The sequence below is a fragment of the Mytilus californianus genome, unplaced genomic scaffold (genome assembly GCF_021869535.1).
Source record: "Mytilus californianus isolate M0D057914Y unplaced genomic scaffold, xbMytCali1.0.p SCAF_15, whole genome shotgun sequence".
In the NCBI taxonomy this organism is placed as follows: Eukaryota; Metazoa; Mollusca; class Bivalvia; order Mytilida; family Mytilidae; genus Mytilus; species Mytilus californianus.
Window position 1 is genome coordinate 18,966,668 of NW_026262637.1, and position 18,281 is coordinate 18,984,948.

Consider the following 18,281-nt stretch of genomic DNA (forward strand, 5'->3'; position numbering starts at 1 on the left):
CTGATCGGACTTGTTGCAGAATGTGATCATGTATGTTGTTGTATATAACTGTGTTTGTTTTTACATAGAGTTGAGACTCTAAGGATGTTACCATTTGTCCTGATAGAATAACATAAGCCAATCTTTCTCCCCTTTTATAACTGCTTTGATGTCTTAATACTCATAGTATATGAGCTAACATAAGAACTATATAATACGATACAATAGTAATATATTACATGTCCGCTATCTGACCAACGTTGACTTAGATCTTCACATTTTAATACCAGTATAACTGTGGCCAGACTATGACACACTAAGGTCAGGAGAATGAAAACTGTTTACACACAAATAACTCATTGGCACATCATTCAAGACGGGCATATAAGGATTGATACTCTTGATTTTTGTAGGTAAAAGGTAGGCTCGGATCACAGGAACCAAATAGTTGATGACATTTCGGTATCGAATCCTATCAAATTTCATAAAGACCGAAGCTCTTAAATTGATTTGACAAAACTTCAAAACTGTGTGACAGATTAACTGAGTTTGTTAACTCCTTTCATCATGTCTATTTCCCCTTTTTGTGCTTATTTTTCAAAATTAATATTAAAAATGAGGATTTGCATTTGTAATTTGTCGGAGTTGAAAACAATTTAACTTCTTTATGCTATTATAAGCAATTTTCTTTCATTCCAACTAATTTATTTGAGTTTTACGGTGGATTGTCACAATCGTGTAGTACTAAGTCTTTGCTTTCCAAGAATAACAACTTTTATACCGAATATGCACAATTTCAACTTCTTTAAATAAACTGTGCGCCACGCCCCCGCCTGAATCCGCCCCTGGTGCTGTAAACTCGTTTTATACTGTTTCTTTGAAATGTGTGCATGTTAGATGTACCGCGTTATTGCATTTACAGTGTATATGGTACGATTTTAAAATATTTCGCTAAGCTTCTGTTACCCATACCCCCATATCATTGTTTGTGGACACCATCAATAACCCACCAATTGCGCGTTCAAATCTCCATCTTATTACTGAACGCCATTGGGCTAAGAAAAGGACTATCTCCACAGACAAAGGTACTAGAGTATAAGATTTTCAATCCTTCGGTTGAATGTTATTGCGTAAACCATTGTGGTATATCTGTTGAACAGAAGTACACAAAAACCATTCATATGAAATTTAGTACATTAGTTTATGAGATGTAAATATTTTACTGAAAACGTAAAGGTCATTTTCTAGAATACCCGTTTTATAAATATGACCACATATATATACATGTGACACGTTTATATAATTCGTCCTTACGTACTTAGTTTAAGGTTACTTTTATACATTTAAAATGAGAAAGCAAAATCTTTGTCGTATATTTAAGTAGCCTATTTTTAAACATCAATGACTGTATTACGAGACACTGCTTATACAATATAATTATGTATATATAATCGTGGAAGTAATATATTATCAATCCTTAACTTTAAGATAAGGGGATTTAAAAATACAAATACCTAGCTCAAATGATATAATTACAATTTTACAGATAAACATGCAATGGCCATGTTAAAGGTCAAATACAACAGAAAGGAATGTCTGCCCCCTCCCCCAGTGGCGGATTTCGGGGGCTTAGATGGCATACGCCCCCTTTTGATCAGAAAAAACACTATTTTTAAGCATAAAATCGTGCAAAACATCATTCGCCTCGATGCGCTCGGCAATATATTTACCCTATTCTGGATTATATGTGGTACGATCGCCAATAAGAAAACTATCCAACAGGTTTCCTAATGACTTGGATGGGATGTTAGCAGCTATAGGTCAACGTACGGCTGTCAACAATGAGATAAATCTATACCGAATCCTAGTAGTTAGTGAAAAAGGCGCCGAAATGACAAATTGTAAAACAATTCAAACGAAAAACCAACGGCCTGATTTTGGCAAGTATAATAAATATAACAGACAGCATGAAACTAACGACAACCACTAAATTACAGGCTCCTGACTCGGGAAAATCACACATAGAATGCGGCGGGGTTAAACATGTTTGTGAGCCCTGCCCACAAAAGTGTTAACTTGAAATCAAATGTAAACGTGATCGTGTATTCAAAGGATACACGTACTGTTGTAAAGTGTTTTGTCCTTAAAAATAATAAACCGTACAACGAATAGAAAGTATGTACTATAATACATTAAGATATCATTTGACAAATATATCCGGCTTTTTTCTAACTAGGATGTTAAAAAGCTTAACGGGTACACTACGTTATCTATATATGTGGTGTTTTTCTTAATTGTTGGTTTCGTCATTATTGGTCACGTTCGTAGGTAATAAATAATTGATGTTGGTCTTGTGAGTCAAGCCACATGTTAATGCGACTGTCTTGTGTCTTAAGTTTAGTCATATTATCAAAGGTTAAAGTTCAAGTATTGCAACATATTTGGATTATTTGGATTATTTGAAGGTTATTTCCGATCCCTAATTTAGACCTGATACTGTTCGGTCCAATAAAGATAAAGGAACAACAAGCATGGCTGGTAATGAAATTAAAAAAAATAAGATAACGTACTAAGCTTTAATGTAGGAGACAAGAGAAACATTAGGGAAAAAAACGAGATTTACATAAAGGTTGGCAATTCATGGTTTAAAAGGAAAATGAAAATTAAATGCCTTAAAATCTTGTGTAGAATTTGGTGTTCTGATAGTCTCCAACGAAATGTATACTCGTTTCTTATGCCAATTTTTATGTTTAATGTTTAAATATGTTATGTAAAATAATATTCATGTTTGTAAATAGAAGTCTAAGAAGATCAAGGGCATGTGTTATTTTGGTCGTATGAGTGGGGGGATATGGGTTCATCCTGACTGCGATATGAAATTTGGCACTAGGAAAATTGGAAGCATTTTCATATAAATCCTAAATAAAAATAATCGAGGCTATATAATTAAAAAGCATCAACCTTGATTTAGACCTCAAAGAATCCTCGCTAAGATTTTTCCTTCAAACTTTTGAAACACTTTTGTATTAAGAGGTGTTTCCAAATCAACCAAATAGAAAAAAAGGTTAAACTACATATAAAATGTACTGTTTATAATCTCAATAGTAAAGCTGTAAACAAAGTGATATACAGACAGCGAAGTGTAGATTATTGGGTTATCTACCAATTGATATCGTAAAATATCAACCGTGAGCCCCAATGTGAACGTTTTTTGGCGAGTGAGCGTTATTTAAGTTTAAAAAGTTACAAATGGGTGAAATATAAGCATAAAAAGGGACGAGAGTTATGATCGGGATAAATTCTTAGTGTTGAAGCCTTTTATTGGATGATAAAAGAAGACTTTGAAATCTTTTTAAAACCTTTGGTATGATGATCAAGGAGTTATTTTATTTTCAAGACTTTCATTCCCTCCTGATACAAACAATTTATTTTTATCTCAAGATTTCATATTCAAATAACTTATGTATGCATATAAATATTTTAAACCCATGCCCCCTCAAAAGATGAATTGTCGCGGTTCCTTAGGACTTATTACGGTTCCTTCCAAACTTTAAAAAAAAGTAGAAGGCTGACAGGAGTGAAATGTATCAATTCGAAGACGGAAGTGAAAGTAGCTGGTCTTGAAATATTCTTATGACAAAAACTTGAAAAAAGGTTGAATCTGCAAATCATATAGAAACCAGTGTCATGGATATCACTTTACCTCAGTTTAACGAATTCAGAATTTTGTTTTTACAATATTGTGTATTTTAATTATAATGTATTATGTAAAATATTAAAAATATTATAAATATAGGCAAATATTTATATATAAAATCAGAGCAGGTATGTTTGTCTAATGAATTAGTTATATTGGTTGATTATGATTGTGGCATGAAGCCTGATACAAGGAAGATATTGAGAACACTTTTTTAGCTCACCTGGCCCAAAGGGCCAAGTGAGCTTTTCTCATCACTTGGCGTCCGTCGTCCGTCGTCGTCGTCGTCGTCGATAACTTTTTACATTTTGAACTTCTTCTAGAGAACCACTGAATGGAATGAAACCATACATGGCATGAATGTTCCTTATGAGGTGCTGACCAAGCGTTGTTACTTTGAAGCCGATCCTTCGTGATGGCCGCCAGCGGGGACTTCGTTTAACAACGGACCCTTATGACAAAACATACAAAGTCTTCTTTTAGAGAACTACTGAATGGAAAGAAACCAAACATGGCATGAATGTTCCTTATGAGGTGCTAACCAAGTGTTGTTACTTTGAAGCCGATCCATAATCCAAGATGGCCACCAGGGGGGGGGGGGGGGGAACTTCGTTTAACATAGGACCCTATGGACAATACATACAAATGTCTTCTTTTAAAGAACCACTGAATGGAATGAAACCAAACATGGCATGAATGTTCCTTATGAGGTGCTGACTAAGTGTTGTTACTTTAAGCCGATCCATCATCCAAGATGACCGCCAGCGGGGGACTTCGTTTAACATAGGACCCTATGGACAATACATGCAAATGTCTTCTTTTACAGAACCACTGAATGGAATGAAACCAAACATGGCATGAATGTTCCTTATGAGGTGCTGACCAAGTGTTGTTATTTTGTAGCAAATCCATCAACCAAGATGGCCACCAGAGAGGGACTTAGTTTAACATAGGACCCTATGGGAAATACATACAAATGTCTTCTTTTAGAGAACCACTGAATGGAATGAAATAAAACATGGCATGCATGTTCCTTATGAGGTGCTGACCAAGTGTTGTAACATCATCCAAGATGGCCGCCAGCGGGGACTTAGTTTAAGATAGGTCCCTATGGGAAATACATACAAATGTTTTCTCTTATAGAACCACTGAATGGAATGAAACCAAACATGGCATGAATGTTCCTTATGAGGTGCTGACCAAGTGTTATAACTTTGTAGCCAATCAATCATCCATGATAGCTGCCAGCGGGGAACTTAGTTTAACAAAAGACCCTATGTGAAATACATAAAAAAAGTCTTCTTTTGAAGAACCACTGAATGGAATGAAACCAAACATGGCATGAATGTTCCTTATGAGGTGATGACCAAGTGTTGTTACTTTGTAGCAAATCTATCGACCAAGATGGCTGCCAACGGGGGACTTAGTTTAACAAAGGACCCTATGGGAAAGATATACAAATGTCTTCTTCTAGAAAACCGCTTAATGGATTGAAACCAAACATGGTATGCATGTTTCTTTTGAGGTGATGACCAAGTGTTGTTACTTTGTAGCTGATTTGTCAATCAAGATGGCTGCCAGCAGGGGGGTAAGTTTAACATAGGACCCTATGGGAAATACATACAAATGTTTTCTTCTAGAGAATCACCGAATAGAATGAAACCAAACATGACACGAATGTTCCTAATGAGGTGCTGAACATAAGACCCTATAGAAAATACATACAAATGCTTCTAGAGGTGCACTGAACGGCATAAATGTTCCTTATGAGGTGCTGATGAAGTGTTGCTACTTTGTTGCCGATTTACTGTTCAAGATGGCCACCAGGATTTTTTTAAATAAATTACGGGGCCAATATTAAACCAAATTTGGCCTCAATCATTATTAGGGTATATGTTATGATTTTAATCTATTTTAACATGATTTCCAAAACCAAAGTAGAATCAGGTGAGCGACACGGGCTCTTGAGAGCCTCTAGTTTAATTTTTTGTAGTTAAAAATCAATCGTGTCTGATAATAAGGCTAAATGAAAAAATTTGACGTAAAAATTGCTGCTGTGGTAACTTTTTAGAAAATTTGTTGTGTTTGGGATTTTGTTTCCACACTGACCATAGAGAAAATGTTTAGTTATAAAAAAAATGTTGTTTTTATCATCTCTACAGTATAACGCTGTATGTACAGGGACACACATGCAGGCCGGCGATGCTTTGGTAAATTATTATGCCTGCGTCTACCGATGGTAACTATATGATGTTTGCATTAATTTGATTTGAATACATTACACAGTAGACCTACTTACCGATCGACGAACGTGACATGCAACGTTAATTTCTACAAGGCATCGTTTATTGCCCCCTTGCCCTTGGTAACCTATTGACAGTTTATGACGTTACTGATACGGCGCTATATCACCAGCCCGGTCATCATGACGCAGGACGTCAACGCTCTATGTTGAAATCTTTGCTTTCACAGTCTCTTTATTCTTTCGTCTTTCTTTCGAGACTTTGGTAGCACTCCACAGTTAGAAAATAAAATTAAAATTGAACCACAAAATGTTTTATCATCTTCTATTCCTGGCTTTCTTATACATTAAGCCAACTGTTTGTGTCATACATGTGCATATGTATGTAATCAGTATCTTCCATAGATTTAATTTTCAAAAGTTAAAATGGTGAAAAATAATTCCTTTTTTGTGTATCCATGGCTACATTCTGCATTTATTTACCATAAAATATTGCAAAAAGGGGAACGAAAATGTCACATATTCCCCCAAAATTTGGTTCAAACTAGAATTTCAATGCCTTTCAGTGATACCTTTTCAGAAACTGTTGATATAAATCTACCAAATGATCAAATAAAAAAATGGGTGTCTTTCGCCTCATTTTTTCGTAAAATTTAATTGCAAAGTTCGTGCGACAAAAAGTTGGAAAAAAACATTACAATAATTGCCGGACCAATATTTGGTATGGATATGAAAATAAGGACTGTCATACAGAAAACAGCCCATATTACATACATTACATAATCTTGATGTTCCTATAAACCCACTATGAAGGCTATTTCAATCTTCAGCTATCCAAAAATGAATTTTATTCTACACTCTATAGTTCTCATATTTGAAAAATCCACAGGGGCCAAAATGCGAAAGTACACACCTAACTGTGGAGTGCTACCTTTGGTACCGATGTTATTCGATATAGACCGAATGCTGACTACAGGCTGTCTGTTTTTGATTAACTTTGAAAAAAGTAGACGTGGAACAAACGTAAATGAAACAACAACAGAAGGACACAAAAACTAAAAGACACAACAACAGAAAGACACAAAAACTTAAAGACACATAGAGGTTTTGTTGTTGACTCTCATTCTAGTTAACCCTAGTCATGATCAGAGGTCAAGCTCTAAATCATCCGAATTTAGACACGTTATGAAAAAAAAAGATCAATCAACAGAGGAAACCCATAGTAAATTCTTCATGGGAAATACAACCTATTTTACTTTACATGTCCTACTAAATAAAATGGACCGAAGGGTGTATGGTGATGATGAATAAAAACAGTGTGTGTAAATTCATGACACAAAATATCTACAGGCACTTGACAAAACCGTGCATGAGCAAACGAACCTCGCTTTAAATTCCGTTTTCTTCTCAAAGTCACAGCGAGGCTTTCACGGATCGGAACAAATACTAACATCAGACTACAAGTTTAAGAAAATCAAATTCAAAGGTTTGGACGGAATTCTTTGATAGATGCTGATTACGCTACATATGATCACTGATTCAGACATATTCTTGGTTATACCAAAACAATTCAGATATAACGGGCAATTTGATTGTGATTTTGAATGGTGGCTCCTTAACATCCAGGAGTAAGAGCAAAAACTAGTCGGCTCTGAGTCGGAATAACGCGTCTCGGTACAATGTGGAATACTAAAAAATGTGTCAGCTGGCGTCTAGTACAAAACAGGTTTCATATTCATATCATCAAATATATATTATCGTCCAGACTATACATCATATATTTGCCGCTGGACGGTAAGCATCAATGAATCAATCAATGACAATCTTTGACACATTTTAATTTTATTCTATTGATTCAAATGAAGGTCGAATCAATGTTACACTCAAAAAGATTAGATAAATTATACACACTGTCCCTATTTTTTGCCAAATTCGATATTTTTTTCTTTTGGGGTTATATTTTTGATAATATGAGGAAAAGAACTACAAACTTGACCTTTTGGACAGAGAGAAAAAAGATAATGAAACGATTTTTTTAGACTGATAGAATCTACCTCATGTCCTAGATCACTATTTGTAGAATAAAATTGTGTCAAAAATCTGAGGCTGGTATCGTATACTTTTCTTTCAAAATAAAACCTATTACACTGGTGTAAATGTTAAATTATTATATATTATATAGAAATAGAATAATAAAAACAAAATTTTCCCCAAACTTTAGATTTAATCAACTTTTATATTATTACACGTATTTATATTTATTTCATTTGCTCTCATCATCTGAGGTCTTGTCGGGACACAATTTTATATAAGAGAGACAACTACATTCTAGTAAGCGACTGTTCTTGATGGCAGCAACGATTACTTCCCTTAGTTCATAAAATGCTTTTCTGCAGTCAGACAATAAAAAAAAAATAAAATAACTGACCGGTCAAAAGTAAATATCAGCACATGAATTGTCATTTCTGACATAATTATATTTTCATAAGTAATATTTGATATTTATACTCTTTTTGTGTTTAGAGCGGCGAAAGATTCCTCCGCTTTTGGAACAATGTATTGTTCGAATTATTTCAAGGGATATAGTATGATTTGAAATATTTGAATGGAAATTTTGTTCTGATAACTGTAGTGATATGTGTCATTAGGTTTGCCCTAAAAAAAATTGTCGTTGTGTAGTTGTTTAAAAAAAAAACCACCTACCATATACTCCAAAACAATTATTGCTGTAAAGTTTTATCTTTTGTTTTTCTAAAATACGGTATAAACGCCTTCTGTAATGTGTAAAAGGTCGAGTTCTTGGCATTAACCGTTGACTTTTTCAGCGTAGATATCATAAAATTCTGGCCACATAGATTTGCAGGCTTACGAGTGTCTAGCGAAAAGATGTGACTCTGACTTGAGATATTTAGATACTTCTACTGTTAATTAGAAATATCATACCAAAACGGAAACCAGGCTTAATTTACAGTATAAATATTTGAAAAGGGTGGAGTACTGGATGTCTTAACTGGTCACTCCTACCCCAAAAGGGTCGACGTGTCTCCCCTCCCCCTCCTGGCAGAGACTGAACTACCAGTTTTTACAATAGAAGACATTGATATCAGTAACAACTTACAGAAAAAAACATGTTATAGGTTAAAATACTTCACATGAATTCAAAATATTTTTTCGGCACAAAATGAAGATGCAACATAGGGTCGGTTTCTAATGCTTTACTGTTGGTTGTTTTACAGAATGTAATTTATGCCAAAAAGTTTCGGTTTTATTAATTAGGCAATATCCTTCATCAAAAATCTTTCATATCTTAAATTCCTTGCTAGTCTGTTCCAATCAGATGGTATACACACTGTAAAAATGGTGTTTAGATCCTAAACACTTTTCTAAGCACATCTTTTGTGCACTTTTTTTTACATGTTTAGATCTAAACGTGTCTCAGTACAATGTGTTTAGGATTGTGTTTAGAATCGTGTTTAGCTTAGAAAAAAGTGTTTAATTTCTAAACACTTTCATTTTTAAACACATTAAAAGTGTTTAAATTCAAGACATGTTTGGATATTATGTGCTTACTGAGAAATGTGTTTAGAAATTAAACACAATCCTAAACACATTTAGATCTAAACATGTAATACAAGTGTTTAATTTCTAAGCACGACTTTTACAGTGCATATATATACAACTCCAAATTATCAACTCAACGAATACTTTCAATAACAAAAAAGGGTTGCAGGTTTCCACTATTGCCGACTTAAAGTCTTAACCCCCGGAATCCTTGGGTGCATGCTGCAACCTATATGTACATGTAGTAATTATAGCAGGTGATCCAAACAATGTCAATAACATTTCTCTTCAGAATGAGTTTACCAAAGGTTCGTCTGAACTACAATGAGCCTAAATCTATGAAGTGGAAACACTACTTTAAAGTCCTAATGGATTATAACGACAATAATGCCATGTACATATCCTGAATGGATCCAGGCTGTGACGTCATTAATACATAGAAGAACTAAAATACTATATTGGTCTATGAACAATCGTGAAACATCTATCATCAAAGATTGAATTCTGCAAGACACCTGTCTACTCGCAATAGAAATAAGTAGTTGTTCAAGCAGACAGTGCGCCAAACACCTACATCACATTAATTAAGCAAATTTATAGAGGAAATAGATACTGACAGTTTACTCGTAAAGTGGCCTATCGAACAACGTTATGTTTGCTGGTTTTGTCAAACCTATTTCTAAATAATAATTATCTATTATAATCTATTAGTATTCAAAACAGGGCTTTCGATAGCTTTTAAACTACCAAATTTAGTGGCCATATGCATGAGAATCAGATAAATATAGTATTCTTCCTGCAGGAACCAATGGTGTCCCTCTCTTATTCTAAAGAATAAAATTGAGAATGGAAATGGGGAATGTGTCAAAGAGACAACAACCCGACCAAAGAGCAGAAAAGAGTCGATGGCCACCAATGGGTCTTCAACACAGCGAGAAAATCCCGCACCCGGAGTCGGGCTTCAGCTGGCCCATGAACAAAAAAGTGTACTAGTTCAATGAAAATGGACGTCACACTAAACTCCAAAACATATAAATAAACTAAAATTAAAAAAACATACAATACTAACAAAGGCCAGAGGCTCCTGACTTGGGACAGGCGCAAAAATGCGGCGGGGTTAAACATGTTTTGTGAGATCTCAACCCTCCCACTATACCTCTAGCCAATGTAGAATAAATAAACACACAGCAATACGCACGGTAAAACTCAATTTAAAAAAAGTCCGAGTCCGATGTCAGAATAGGTAACAAAAGAAACTAAGCAAAATGACAATGATACATAAATTAACAAAGGACTACTAGCATGCAGTTACTGACATGCCAGCTCCAGACCTCAATTAAACTGATTGAAAGATTATGTCTTCATCATATGAAGATCAAGCACAATCTCTCCCGTTAGGATTTTAGTATCATACCATCATAAAATATATGAGAAGAACACAACGCGTATCATGCCAACAACTGGTTTTAGAATAAATGTGTTTATTTCCGATGCAAAGACCCTATGAGTGAATCAATATTAATACCAAAATATGGAATGAAAAGAATCTGGCATTATCCTGTGTCTCTTTATTCGCTTTTATAGATGACCTACATTCACGGATTTTAATGTTCGATGACTATGTTTATGTTGAGTATACCTTTATCGCATTGCACTTGAAATAAAGACGTTGCCTTTTGCAAAGAAGCTGCTTAATAACCAAGGGAACCTGAAGGTTAAAACATCTAAAACTGTTTTAAAGTTTTATTGACGCGATTATAACTTTTGTTAATTGTTACGGAAAGATTAGTCATGCACACTTTATACGGAAGGTTTCCAACTGCACGAACACTACAAAAAATTGAATGAACCAATGTTTGACTTTTCAATTCCCATATGAACTATCAACGGAAATATTTATGTATTTATTTCAAATATGTCTAAAAAAAACTGCTGTATATGAAATTTAAAAATACACCTCTCATCGCGGATTAGTTAATTTAGCTGTTTCGCAAATCTGAAGGTTAAAACAAAATCTTATTTTGAAGTATGCCATTTGGATTGTCAATGAGAAATGTCTATTTTTGATGATATTGATCCAGAACTTTGGTAAACAGAACAGACAATGATTATATAGATATGAAACGAGAACAGCATTGCATGTAAAGAAAACATCTTTTCTGGTTCTATAATATCAAACCTAGTTTTCAGTAAATTAAATCTTAAAAACAATGTGTTATTAACATCAGATAATTATAAGTACAAAAGATTTGGATTTGTCTGGTTGATGCTCATCTATCAAAAGAAATTAGAGTCTAACCCTTGGATCTTTAAGAAATAATTGACTCCAGCATGCAGTCTTAATTAATGGAAAACAAAATACAAAATGTTGGACTAACAGTTTTAGTGGTAACATTAATCAAAAGATGGAAAATCAACAAGTCAGAGGTTTAAATGCTAAACGAGCCTTGAGTCTTACGAAAAAAGAAGAACCTGATATTAGTTAAGAATTTTTAAATAAATAAATAGAAAGAAAGAAAGCCTACTACGAAAGACTTGCCCGTTTTCAAATATATGAGAAAGGCGTATTTTGTTCTGATTTGTGCTCTTTAAAACCTTAATGGAGAAATGATAAGATATAAATATAATACCACCCGATAGGTTGACAGATGTATGGTACTAGTATTGTCACCAGGACTACTTCAATCCAGCAGTAAAACCGTGATGAGGAGGGGCGTCTATTTGGCTTTGAGAGACGTATAAATACACAGCCACATCTGCTAGGAATGGAGACTTAAAATCCAATGCCTCGTGTTATGAGAGTGTTTCGCTTTTTGCACGAAAAAGAATCAATGTAACAGCAATTTGAGGGGTCCTTAGGCAGCACTCCACAGTTAGGTGTGTAGTTTCGCATTTTGGCCCCTGTGGATTTTTCAAATATGATATCTAGTGTAGAATAAAATTCATTTTGGATAGCTGAAGATTGAAATAGCCTTCATAGTGGGTTTATAGGAACATCAAGATTATGTAATGTATGTAATATGGGCTGTTTTCTGTATGACAGTCCTTATTTTCATATCCATACCAAATATTGGTCCGGCAATTATTGTAATGTTTTTTTCCAACTTTTTGTCGCACGAACTTTGCAATTAAATTTTACGAAAAAATGAGGCAAAAGACACCCATTTTTTATTTGATCATTAGGTAGATTTATATCAACAGTTTCTGAAAAGGTATCACTGAAAGGCATTGAAATTCTAGTTTGAACCAAATTTTGGGGGAATATGTGACATTTTTACTCCCCTTTTTGCAATATTTTATGGTAAATAAATGCAGAATGTTGCCATGGATACACAAAAAAGGAATTATATTTCACCATTTTAACTTTTAAAAATCAAATCTATGGAAGATACTGATTACATACATATGCACATGTTTAACACAAACAGTTGGCTTAATGTATTAGAAAGCCAGGAATAGAAGATGATAAAACATTTTGTGGTTCAATTTTAATGTTTTTTTCTAACTGTGGAGTGCTACCTTAGGTAGCTTGTTTCAGAAAAATCTTGAACTTTCTTATACTTACCTTCTTTTTCATTTGGCCGTTAAGGTTCCCGACCTTTTACCTTGTCGACTTAGTTTGCAGATTCGTCATATTGTATACCCCGAATAATTCAGTCGTTATATTCCGCTGATCTACGATGGCATCATTGTCCTAGCAAGTAGGAGAGATCGATTACGGGGAGGGAATGAATTATTCTGGTTACATATTGTAATTTCTGGTCCTGAATTAGCATGGCATATTTACCATGTATAGCATTAGGCAAACACAAATCCGTCTTCAAAGTAAAAATATTAAGCACACTGAAGGTTCTTACTATCAAACAATGAATATCATTTTTGCCTTAAAATATGATTTACAAAACATGTATAGAGGGAATGATTCTATATATGTTAATGGTGTCATTAAATATAACCTTTGTCTACAAAAAAATGGGATTCGCAAATACAATTTTCTTGTTTAATGTCATTTTAAAAGAATCTTACTTTTGGAAGAACCGTACTGATTCCAAAAACAAATACACATTATCAAAATGATCGACCATATATTTGTTGAGTTTGGTAGATTGATATTGAAACAGACAATCGGCATTCCAAAGAGTACCTTGATCTGTGTTTTCATGGATTTTTGAGATTTGAATGATGATTGATTGATTGTTGGTTGCTTAACGTCTAGTAGCAAATAGTTCATGCATGTTCAGGACGAGAACCAATTAACAATAAATACAATCGGTAGGTCCTGTAATTGATGAGATTTAAACATAGCTAAACTACACTGTTACCTTATATAAGTTTTGCATGGTCCTAAAATCTCTTCGCAAGTAATAATAAAGGTAACATCATTGTATCAAACAGTTTCATATCATCAAAGTTTCCATGCCAAAGACTTCCCGCAGAAATAGAAATTTCATGTGTTATATAAGATAAAAGAACCTTTCCTATAGACAACGGAAAAACTTGTTTGTATACGAAACATACCTTTTCATTATACATATAAAAATATATCTATAAAGAGCTTTCACGCCATTGCATTTTGTTTTTGTCATTATCAAATTTGTGTTGAGAACAGATTTTGGTAGTCCCTTAAATTCCTAAACAACTTTCTAAGCTCGGCCTCAGGCGAGATAGGCTTGGTATATTTCATTTATATATATATAGACAGTCTTGTCGATTGTTGAAGACGGTACTATGATGACCTCAACTAATGTGTTTCTTATCTTTTCCATATTAAAGAAGTAGTTTATATATTAGTTGAATGAATTATCAGGAATCAGGACGAAATTATAACTAATGCATGGAAAATCTTTCTATGAAACGCTAAACTCCCCTCGAGAGCGCCTGGTACATTTCCAAGATTTGGTTGGTATATTAATCTACTTGTTACAACTGTGCCTAATACATTCAGGAAATGATATGGCAATATATTTTAAATATTATACTTTATTCACGAAAAAGATAATATAATTATACCAAAAGCTCTAAAAAATCACACTTATTGATAAACATAAAAGTTACGTTGCATGGAATAATTAGAGACGCGTGATTAGAATAGTCAGACCACAGTAATGGAACCTCAAATTGTTTTAAAGCAGTTGTATCAAATAACGTTTTAAAGACCTGTCATGAGTAAGTTAAAGAGCAATTAAATTTTTTTACTAATCTCAGCAATAAGTTTAGGAGGATTCAAAGGATAAACAGTCGTGACACGCAATGTAAGGAAAATAATACAATGACAAATTAAACATGTGCATGGAATGGAATATTTTTCATTTGTAGTTAAGTAATTGTGCTTTCAACATTTCAACATTGCTTCCAACAAAAACATCAATGGCCGTAGATATTTTGTATTCTTGGTATTTTTATCAGCGACAGAAAGTTATGATTATGAACACAACTAAATAAGTAAATAAAATTAATTATGCATTCTTCTTTTCCATTATACGTTTGTTTATGGTCATTATTTCCTCTTTCAAAGTAATGAAATGACCACCTTGTATGTTTCCACGGAACTGAAATTGAAATTGATTGAATGTTGCTTGCTTAACGTCCAGTAACAAATACTTCATGCAAATTTTGGATGAAAACAACTTTAATCAATAAATCTGCAAAGACGGTCGGGTCGAATGAAGTACGTAACTTTTGACTGCGATTTAAATAGATGAAAGTATGCGCGATAGGGGCAGAAATTTGGCTGAGCAACAAGTCAACCGCAGACCCCTGAAAAAGCTGTCTCGAAATCTTTTTAACGTGAAGATAGCAAGTCAGTCTCTATACACGTCTGCACCCCGAACGAACGTGGCTACGTATTTAAACATCCTAATCAACCGAACTTTTGAAATCAAATAAGTGGATTTTTTGGGGGCAAATTTTTTAAATTACCACTTCATTTTGTGCACTGATTTTTTTCTTTCAGTCAAGTCCTTATTTGACCAAAATTAATATTCACAGCATGAACGTAAATTTATCATTTGAAATTGTCAGAAACTAATTCTTGTTTGTCGATCAAGTGGACACCTATGTAGAAATATGTAGTTATCAAAAATAACCAGCTGGATAGAAATTTATTTTACTTGCCCTTTAACCCTTCACCACAAAGGTTCGTGCTTTGTTGAACATTAGTACTTTTAACTCATACATTGTACCATACATTTCGTGTCACTGTTAGGAATGCGAGTGTTAGTTCTTTGACAGATACTAATTGAATTCTTTTAACTAAATTATACTATAGTTTCCTTTATAAAGGTGAGATTTTTAGATAAAATTCTGTAGCTTGTTTGAAATAAAATCAAAATGTAATTTAAGACAAATATTGCATGCTAACATCCATTACGATGATGGCATTTTGTGAGCTGCATACGAAAGTGTAACAAGTGATATGTACAACTCATCCCTAACCGCTAATATTTATATTTTTTGTTGACAAATTATCTGCTGTGATCATTTTCATATACTGACAGACAATCTTGTTACAAGGATATAGATTACATACGTATCTTTTATCTATTTCGTTGTATTATTATTTTCACGGGCGTATGAAACACTTTCTTGAATAAATAAGCTTTGATCTGTGATTTGGATCACAAAATAACAAGCTTAGCTCCCGTTAGTTTATTATGCATTTAGTAAGAATTTACCAAGTGTTATCTTTATAAACATCCTTGTGTGAATGAAAAGAAATGCATGCATTAAAATGGTTACATGTAAGAATATTTTTATCATAATGTTAGCACAAAATTCTTTTTTATTTGATCGCAACCTAGACTGCAGGGATTGTTATTGTTTAATTAGTTTTTGATTAAAACAGTTGTTATTGTAAATTTTGAATTTCCAAAGACAAAATTTAATACATTTGCATTTAAAATCTATACATATTCATAATAGTGTATATAGAAATACATGTAAAAAAAACGTTTTCCTATTTAGGCTGCATCAATATCAGTTTTTATTTGGAGACAAAGCAGATATTTACAAGTTCCTCTTCCGAAAATATACAAAGAGAAGTCTGGAACGTCCTAAAAACATATATTAAAAAATCATCTTTTCAGCACCAATTATGAATAATGTAAAAACGTGAATTTAAAAAAAAGGAAATATGCAGAAACACGATGAGAAAGGAAGAAATAAGTCGTCCTTAGGGGGCCTTTTTCATATTTCTTAACTTATTCAAAACAACATTTCCATCAAATGACAGTCTGACATGTCTAGCCTTTAATTTTGTTGACGCGAGTTGCAGAAGTTGTCTGATTGATTTTTTTATCTGTTCTCGTCCTGAATGTGCTTGAAAGCTATGCCCGCCGCTGGATATTACAAATGTGCTTGAAAGCTATTCCCGCCGCTGGATATTACAAATCTGCTTGAAAGCTATGCCCGCCGCTGCAGGATATTACAAATGTGCTTGAAAGCTATGCCCGCCGCTGGATATTACAAAAACAAAATCCAATCGATTAAAAAAATGATTTATTTTATTAAAGTGTCAAAATTATATTAGGAATAAAAAGATAATTTTAGGAAGTCGTCGGGTCGTTGTGAAAAATTATGCAATAGTAAATATTGCAAATTAATATATATTTCTGAACATTGTAAAATACAAAAAATATGAGAAAAAAATTCAATAAATATTTTGGTAATCAATATCAACCCGTCTATCAGCTACCCGATATAAAATGGTGACCAAAGCAACCGTTTGAAATCCTGACAGTCGGGATTTTGGAAAAGAAACATGATTAAGTTCAATTTTGTTATGTAAAACTGGTTACAGAGTGAATATGAAGACAAAGAAATACTCTACTTATTCCGTTTGATTTAAATGTGAAGGCAAAAATCCAACACACATGCTTGAACAAAGCTACTTAAATTGACTTTTAATGCTCATTACGCAAGAATCGCAAACCTATTTTTTCTATATCATGTCTGTAATATTTTTCGTATTATGTATCATAATTGCCTGGTAAGACTGTTTTTTAAAATAACATATTTGATGAAGAATTTAAAAGACACAAAAAAAAGCAAAACCAGAAAATTGGAAACAGTATGTAGAAACGCAATATTACGAGCAAATGACCGCTCTAAAAGGGGGACAAATTTCGTATGCTCCGAAATGATATTTTATCCAACTCTACATCCGAAACGATAGTTTGTTCGTTAAATATTAACTCAACTTAATACCAATCGAATAGAGACTTTGTAATTTATTTTTTTTTGCCGTGTTAAAGTCTAATGCAGGGGCAAAGTTTTCAAAAACGTACACCAAAACGTTGTGATTGGCTATTTATGACCTAAATGATTGAAATTCGACCAATGACGTGACGTTATTCAGTCATTTTGGGGGAACGAACAATTAAACTACCCATAATTCTTCAGCTTCTAAAATGACGAATTTCATTGTGATGTTCTGGTTGTCTGACATTAACCCTATGTTTTGCTTTCTCTGTCTGTTTTTTATAGTTATAAGCAATATTTAACGAGAAATGACAGTAACATAAAATAGACAGTTAATGTAGATAAGCCGACAAAAACAATATACTGTATGTAGCTATGTTCGACTTGAAAGAGAACAAGATAATTGTTTGATGAAATGAGATATTAAGGTCGTAGATAATCGTAATCAGATCAATTTAATACACAAAGTTCTCTTTTCTTCTACTGAATCAAAAAGCAGATATAAGTGCCCTCTTTGATCACAGAAAAGGTTCAAAGGTACAGACAAATAAATTAATATACAATCTGAATATACTGTGTCAATTTCAAAGACAGGGTCTTCAA